Source organism: Balaenoptera ricei, chromosome 13, assembly GCF_028023285.1.
Source record: "Balaenoptera ricei isolate mBalRic1 chromosome 13, mBalRic1.hap2, whole genome shotgun sequence".
NCBI classification, from domain to species: domain Eukaryota; kingdom Metazoa; phylum Chordata; class Mammalia; order Artiodactyla; family Balaenopteridae; genus Balaenoptera; species Balaenoptera ricei.
Genome location: NC_082651.1, coordinates 14094759 through 14101206, shown reverse-complemented (window position 1 = coordinate 14101206; position 6448 = coordinate 14094759).

The window sequence follows — 6448 nt, the reverse complement described above, 5'->3', positions numbered from 1 at the left end:
GGTCTGATAAGCTATCTTGAGTTTCTGGGACATTGTGCAGATGTTCTGGAAGCCTGCTTTAAGACAATAAGTGGTCAAAGTTCAGATTCCATCTGGTTGAGCTATGCATAAGTCACACTTCCTCAACGGTCTCCCGGCTCTGGTTTAGAACTCTCTTAGCAATACCGACTCCATTCTGATTTTCCTTTCACATTCTAGATATATGTCTAGATATATGTCCTTCTTCAGATTTATGGTTTGCAAATATTTTCTTCTAGCCTGTAGCTTGTCTTTTCATCCTTTTCATCATTAACAGGGTCCTTCAGAGAGCAATATAGAAGAATAAGAAATATATTTGGTTTTCATCTGTGATTCCTCCTAAAACCCTCATGTTTTCCTAAGTGATAAGAGCTATAGGAGCATCTTTTGTTATAATATTTAGTTTTTGTTCCCAGCTCCCGAAATAGTGTCAGAGCATAAAAGTGAGTATCTTGAGTTATTGTTACAAGCCCCTTGCAACTGAAGACAGGAAGTGCACAGGGCACAACCTTTAAAAGAATGACAAAGCCATTGAGGGCACACCGTAAACTGGTTAGAAGCAGGAGTTCCCTGGCGGTCCAGTGGTTAGGACTCTGAGCTTCCACTGCAAGGGGCACGGGTTCAATCCCTAGTCAGAGAACTAAGATCCACGTGGCAAAAAAAAAAAGACTGGTTAGAACCAACTAAATCCAAGATGGAGAAAGATTCGACTTCCAGTAGACCTTGAGCTTCATTATAATCTCATTTTAATACATTAGCATATGCTAAGCAGACCATAAAAGGCCAAAAAGTGGGCGGTAACCCAATTCCTGGAAATCTCCGCCCCTTCCCCAAAATAGTTGCAATAATCCTCCCACTCATTAGCCTATGAAATTACCCAGCCTATGAAAACTAACTACCTCATATTTCAGGGCCTCTCACCTTCTGAGATGGAGCACACTCTGTCTATGGAACGTGTATCTCTCTAAATAAACCTGCTTTCACTTTACTGTGGCTCACTCTTGACTCCTTTCCTGCGCGAAGCCAAGGACCCACGCTCGGCAGCCCGTCCCAGGGACCCTCCTGAGACCTGGGATGTGACCATCCTCTAGAGGCCCACTCCTTCCGGCAACACAACCACAGCCTGAGTTTATGTTAATGAGGTGACTTTTGGAAGGACCCTAAGAATGGGGTGGGGAGTGCTGGTTGCCAGGGGAGCCAACCCTGTGATCAGAGAGCTGGAACTTCAGCCCCAACCCCACCCCAGGGAAGGGGAGAGGGGCTGGAGGCTGAGTTTAATCACTAATGGCCAATGATTTAATCAAGCATGCCTGTGTTATGAAGCCTCCATAAAAACTCTTAAAGTAAGGGGTTTGGAAAGCTTCGAGGTTGGTGAACACATGGAGGTGCTGGTGGAAGCAGAGAGGGTAACAGTCCCCGGAGAAGGAGAACCAGGCATGGTTTTCTTTCATTTTGACCTCAGGCGTTTTGTGATCTAAGCCTGGTCACAAGGCTTGCCCTTGAACAGGTCTCAGTAATGATGGTCTTAAGGGAAGTGAGGGAACACAGGAACAAAGGAAAAGCAGTCAAGAAACAACAGTTCAGCGATAAGAGTCCTAGCTCCTTCTCAAGGGATGTACATCACAATCTGATGCTTATCTTTGAGTTCTGCAGGAACTCAGCCCCCCACCTAGGTGGAGGATGGAATGATGATGCTGACTTTTTCTGACCCTTGTGACTTCAGTCAACTAAAGCTTGGACGCTGTCAACCTTTGACCCAATTCTGTGCTGAATTCTCCACCACTCAAACCCCTTCATGAATATACATGTTCTCTTAGCTTAAAACTTCCCCAGTTGGGCTTCCCTGGTGGCACAGTGGTTAAGAATCCACCTGCCAATGCAGGGGACACGGGTTCAAGCCCTGGTTCTGGAAGATCTCACATGCCGCAGAGCAACTAAGCCCGTGTGCCACAACTACTGAGCCTGCGCTCTAGAGCCCGCGAGCCACAACTACTGAGCCCATGAGCCACAACTACTGAAGCCCGCGCGCCTAGAGCCCGTGCTCCACAGCAAGAGAAGCCACCACAATGAGAAGCCCTCACACCGGAACGAAGAGTAACCCCCGCTTGCCACAACTAGAGAAAGCCTGTGCACAGCAACAGAAACCCAACGTAGCCAAAAATAAATAAATAAAATAAATTAAAAAAAATTTTTTTTTTTTACGTATTGAGAGTAATAGTAGAGCAGAGAGGCAAAAGGGGTTTTTCTTTCAGTAATCTAAAAGTGTGAGGTTTACAGTGACGTTTGCCATTGTTTTCTTACGGTTATTTGCGGTAGGCTGAATAATAGCCCCTCAAAGATGTCCAAATCTTAATATCTGGAACCTGTGAATGTTACCTTGTATCCCTGTATTGATCTCGGGTGGCCTCGACCTGCAGCGGCTTGAAGCAGGATTTCCGTTCCCCACCAGAGACTGAAGTCAGGCCACGGCAGTGAGAGCGCTGAGTCCTAGCCACTAGACCAGTGGCCGGTGACAAAGCCCTGGCCCATACAGCTTTGCAGAAAATGAATTTCCACAAAGAAACTGAAGGTAGTGAAACAAGTTAAAATGTTTATTAGGAAGAAAAAGAGTACGTGTGGATAGACGCGTGGGCGGGCTCAGAGAGAGAGCTGCGCCCTGGTGGTGGTTTGAATCACTTTTATGGGGCATTCCTTCCAGGTTTCCTCTGGCTAATCATCTTGATTTGCCTGGTTCTGAGTCCATATTTGGTTTATCTCAGGGTCCTCCCACGTGTGCGTGCGCATCTCTTAGCCAAGATGGATTCTAGTGAAGAGGCCTATGGTAGGTTGAACATCACTCCCTTTTTGACCTCCAAGGAGCCTTTCTTCGCCTGTATAGTCGGGAAGGTCTCCTTGACCTTGAGAATGAGAAATATGTGGTCTCTTATCTGGGCAGGGCTTAGCTCCTCCTCCTCTTCATCTTGGAGTATCTGTCCACAAGTGACAAACTCCAGCTGTTCAGTCTGGGGCCCATCTACCTCCTGCCTCAGTATCACAAGAGAGATTTTTGCTGATGTGATTACATTAAGGTTCTTGAGAGGAGGCGATTATCCTAGATCACCCATGTGGGTCAGGGGTAATCACAAGGCTCGTAATAACAGGAGTCTAGGAGATCAGAGTGGGTAGTAGGAAATGTGACCACAAAACCAAGATGTTGGGGTGATGTAGGAAGGAGCCATCAGCCAAGAAATGCAGGCAGCCTCTACCTGTTAGTGACAAAGACAGGACTAAAAATCGATTCTTGAAACTCAGTTTTTTAAAAATTGAAGTATACTTGATCTACAATGTTTCAGGTGTACAGCAAAGTGATTCCATTTTAGATAGATAGATGGATAGGTAGATAGATAGATTCTTTTCCATTATAGGCTATTATAAGATATTGAATATGGTTCCCTGTGCTCTACAGTACGTCCTTGTTGTTTATCTATTTTATACATAGTGGTGTGTTCTAACTCAATTCTTTATTCTTCCCATCCCATCATACAGTTTCTATATGATGTTATAAGTTAAATCAGATATGTTGTATATGTTAAATCATATTTTCATAAACTGTAAGCTATTATACAATTTCTGGGTTGTACCATAATCTTAATATGCTGATTTTGTCTATTCATCATCCAGGAACCACATACTGAGCGCTTACCTTGGGCCACTGTAAAGCCCTGTGGACACAGACAGAATAGATGCAGGCTGTAGGCTCTGAATCAAGGAGCTTGCCCTTTAGTGGGCAAACACATGTATATCAATGTGAAAAGTACTATGATGAGTTTATTCAGGAAGTGAAGCCTGAGCCAGGTCTTAGCAGATGACGAGGTGTCAGCCAGAAGAGGATGAAGCGGGGGTGGGGAGGGAGGGGTACACTGGGGAACTCTGTTGGCTGGCTATGATTGGTGCTTAGGCAGTGAGGGTGCTAGTGAGAGAGGAGGATGCTGAAGGAAAAGGTCAAGGTCAGCTCCTGGGAAGCCCTGGCATTCCTTAAGATGTTTGGAACTCATCTTGAAAACGATGGGGAGCCATCAAGGTTTAAACAGGGATAATATGATCAGATTTGTTTTTTAAAAATTGCTCTGATGACTGCAGAAGGGAGTTGAGGATGAGGAAGGAGAGAAGCTACAAAGCTGTTGCAGTAATCAAGAATTGGTAGATGCTGGAACAGGAAGGTCCCCTCGGACATAGGGAAAGGGGCCGGGTCTGAGAGTTATAAAGGAGGTAGGACCTGTAGGTAGAAGTAATTAACTGACTAGAGTGAGAGAGAGAGAGGACTATTCTTAAAATCCTAGCTCAGAATTTGTTCATTCATTCATTGCAATGGTTCTTGCTCATTGGTTGCTTAAATCTATCATCTGCAGGGAAATAGAGACATCCCCGGTGTGGATCTATGATAGTATTTAATTCAAAAAGCATTGCAAATCAACTTTCCTTTGTTTTGTATAAAATATCCAGAATGGAAATTGGCTACAAAAATATTTTAATTCCAGCTGTTTTTTTTTAACATCTTTATTGGAGTATAATTGCTTTACGATGGTGTGTTAGTTTCTGCTTTATAACAAAGTGAATCAATTCCAGCTATTTTTTTCCCTTTGCCACTTGCTCACTCACTGATCATATCCCTGACACTAGCAGATGGTAGGTGTGTATGCGAGAGATGCCAGCTGTGTATGCGAGAGATGCCAACCCATTCCAATATTTGATTGATTGTCTCATGTATTTATAACTCCACCTGTTTCCAAAAAGAATTTGGAACAGCCTACTATGAACACACATATACAATAAGCCTAAGCTCAGTGGATACAAAGCAAAAGATTGATAATCTTTGTACTCCCATGCATGGCAGCCGTGTGCTGTTTTCAAGTTCCTAACATGCATTTCTTTCTTCAACCCTAATTTTTAAAAATTTATTTTATTGAAATATAGTTGATTTACAATGTTGTGTTATTTCTGCTGTACAGCAAAATGATTCAGATATATGTATATATAAAAATATATAATAAATATAATAAATATTTATATATAAATAATAAATATTTATATATAAGTATAAATATATATATATATATATATATTTATATATATATTGGATTGGCCAAAAAGTTCGTGTGGGTTTTTCCACAAGCTCTTATGAACAAACTTTTTGGCTAACCCAATATGTTCTTTTCAAAATTCTTTTCCATTATGGTTTATCACAGGATATTGAATACAGTTCTCTGTGATATACAGTAGGACCTTGTCGTTTACCCGTCTTCCACCATAATTTTTATTCCACTCCTCTCCACAGTTCATAGGCTTCTGAGGAAGATAACTCTAGCTCCTAAAGAATTTGGACTCAGACTAAACAAAATCCACTTCCACACCCCGCCCCACAATTGGTTCTGAGTGGGCATATCCCTAAATTGGTCTAATTAAAGCTGAGGACTTTTGCTTAGAGGATCTGGGACACACACCTGAAGTTTCTGGTAGCCGTCTTGAGATATGAGGGCCAAGTCCATCTGAGGCTGGAGCCAACCTAGAGAAGGTCAGCCTGAGACTGGCTTATTATCACATCCTTTGAAATCGAAATCAAGCTGAGCAGTGAATTACTTGGTTTTGGGAACCAATCAATTGCTTTGTGGCTGGGGCCAGGCTGACCTGGGTTTTCTGTTGCCCAGAAGTTGAAAGATTCCCTAACTTGAACACCTCCATGGGAGGCCAGTAAGTCAAGGCCAGTAAAAACCAATGCAGAGCCCAGGGGAAAAGAGGTTTGATACTGGACACTGAAACCTACTTGTCCTGGGCAAAAGGTATCCTTTTCAGACATCATGTTCAACTGTTACTCCATTAGGTTGGCAGGGAGGGGTGGGAGGCAAGGTCCTTGGGGCTAATAAGGTATGTTTGCCTTAGTGAGGGACTCTGGGTTCCTCAACCAAAGGATATCACCCTTTCCCCAGAAGCCTCTGTCATAAATACAACTCAGTCCCAATAATAAGTCTTAGAGAGATGCTGGGGGTTTGGAAATTACCAAGGTGGGGCAGCCTCATGAAGGGACCTCAACCAGATTTGCTTTCAACTGAGACCTGCAAGGCTTTTCTTCCTCCCAACTCCACTGTCTGTTCTTTACTGTATAATGAGCTTCACTAAATACATCCTTCCTCCAGGGATCTCTCTCCTTCTCTGATACTGAATTACAGAGGTGCCAAAAGTGTATATTTTAAACTGCTGTTCTCCATTCACTAGGGGTTGTGAAATCAGCTTAGTAGGTCTCAGCTAGTGTTTAAAAAGAAAGAAAGAAAGAAAATATTAGTACATTAGATAGAATAAGAGTAAGAACTGTCTTCATGAATATTTTTTCAGAGTTGCTATGTATCAATAGAATGTGGTCCTTGCTGTGGGCTGGGTGAAAGGTGGAATTGGTTTT